Genomic DNA, 2,533 nt, shown 5'->3' with positions numbered 1-2,533 from the left:
ACACACACACACACACACACACACACACCGGGTCCTTAATTTATAGTTAGATTACTTGGATAACAGTTAAATGTTGTAACATTTACTAGCATTTTATTATCTTCACTTATTTGAAACACTATTTTAATACAATTTGACAACTTTGATTACATTACCAGTTTCTACTGGCTTTAAAGAAATGACTGAGTGCTGTCATTCCTCTGGCTCCTGGCCTTGCTCACTGATGCCATAATGCCATTCAGAAGAGTTGCTTAGTCACTTATGATGTCATATTAGTAGCACTGATTGATTTTTCCATAGAGTCATAGATGCTGTAATTGGTCCCGAGAATAAATCTCCAAAGTGGCCTCATTAATTAAGACGCAGCAGAATGACTCAGCTTGGATTTAATGGCCTGGCAGATCAAGCCCAAAGAACAGTTGAATACATTTTGAATACTTAAAGGCGCGTGTGATTTATCTCATCTTCATGCAGGCGACACATTTGCTGTTGTAGCAGTTTATGGGTCTGATAGAAGAAACAAACACACTTCAATCATATTTGACTTTGGTTCTGACGTTATGTGTTAGTAGTTTGCCTCGACAAAGAGCCGGATGCAAGAACATTTAAGTATTATCTTAAATCTGTTTTTTTCCCCAAAAAGGAACTTGCACAAGTTTTCCAAGTCAGTCACCATGCTCTCTTAACTGCACAAACGTGTCATAAATTGTAGATGCATGTTCATAAATTTAATCATTAGCATAATCAAATTGCTAAATCAGGCGAGCTGTTCTGCTCCGTCTGAGCGCAGGTTTCAATCACAAATGTCAGTCACTAGTAAATAAAAAGAACTTCCCACCGTGTATTCTGACGAGGGTTTTGTGTTATAATAGAGTTCATGCTCAGGCCCTAAGCAGTTGGAGTGGTACTCTAGAATTACCACTTAATTAATTAGAATTACTGAATTTGAACTTTTGTTGAAACAGGGTCAAGGTCAAGCTAAACTAAAACCAGGAAAACACTTATGTCATATTACAATATCCAATATCTAAGACGATATCTAGTCACAAATCACAATATCGATATAAAATTGATATGTTGCCCAGACCTATGGTTAACACAGAGAATTAGCACAAGACTCTGCAGTTCCTCCCAGGAGCACCTTTACCGTTTGGGTTCCTTCTTTGCGCTTTCATTGGCATCTTTCCAGACACATGCAAGCATATTGTGTTTACTGCTTGTTCAGTCAGGAGCACTCTTGTCATAATTACACCATTAGCAGCATGCTAAGCTGAAACTGGGGGTACCATGCAGAAACCCCCCTGGGTAAAAAAAGGGAGAGCCAAAAGAAAGACATTAAAAACCATTTGAAACCGCAGCAGCAGTGAGTGAAGCAGTGTCAGTGTAGCAGGGATCAGTGCGGAGGGAGTCACATTTGAAAGGGCCGCCTTGGTGTGAGAATGGCTGTGTTTGGTGTGTGTCTGATAGGAATTATAATTCAATCAGCGGCCCTATAACTTCCTTGTCCTGCATGAACTAACTACAATTTAAAGAACAAATGTGTTCATATGAGTGGTTCATGCAAGAGGCAGATTTTAATCACCACTACCATATTATACATCTATTGTATAGTATTTAATGATAGCCCCAACTTTTCATTAACAATGTTTTTCTTCCTTTCACCATTACTGTATAGTAGTTAATGATGGCGCCAACTTTTCATTAGCATTTGTCAAAAATATACCAAGAATTTTCCCGTTTACTTGTTGTGCTTAAAGACCGCGTACAGTATGTGTCTGTCAGTGCAACAAAAGTATGAATTTGATAAATAAATCTGGTGCCATTAGGTGATGACTTATGACTCAAATGGAGGAAAGAAGCAAGATATTTCATTTTCACTTGAATTCCGCAATCTGTCTGCATCTATGATTTCAAACACTTGCTTCTACAGTGAAGCTATTCTTTGATTTTCACTGTGACTCACTTTCCAGCTAACACTGCACAGAACCGAACGGAGAGGAGATTTATGCCCTGGACTGAGCTTCCCAGGCAGTGCAGGGACTTTCATAAAGAACAGGAGCTTAAGTCAAACTGTGCTTCTTGCTCTATACCCAGTAAGCTGGTGTGAATCTGACAGTGAGCAAGCTTTCTTACAGGGATAAAATACTATAAGAATTCTCATCTTTACAATATGTCCTATCAAATGGTCACTTTAGGCTAATAGTCAGTTCAGTTACAGTGGACATCTTATTCATATGGGTTATGATATCACAACAAATTCATCTTCTTTGGTCATCAGCTTTGTTCAGCTTCTCTCAGAGCAAATGAGCAGAGCATCAATGTCTGCCTCAAGGGAAGATTGTAGCATCCCTAAATGAGGCTTCACCTTTGCTCTTTTTTTTTCTTTTTTAAAAAGCCATTAAAGATCCCATGACATGGCAGAGAAAGGGGAGGTAACCTTGCTCCTTATGACCTCATAAGGGTCAAGATCCCAGATCGGCCCATCTGAGCAGTCATTTTCTCAAAGGCAGAGCAGGATACCCAGGGCTCGGTT

This window comes from Etheostoma spectabile, chromosome 3 (genome assembly GCF_008692095.1).
Source record: "Etheostoma spectabile isolate EspeVRDwgs_2016 chromosome 3, UIUC_Espe_1.0, whole genome shotgun sequence".
Lineage (NCBI taxonomy): Eukaryota > Metazoa > Chordata > Actinopteri > Perciformes > Percidae > Etheostoma > Etheostoma spectabile.
Note: the sequence above shows the minus strand (reverse complement) of the source record.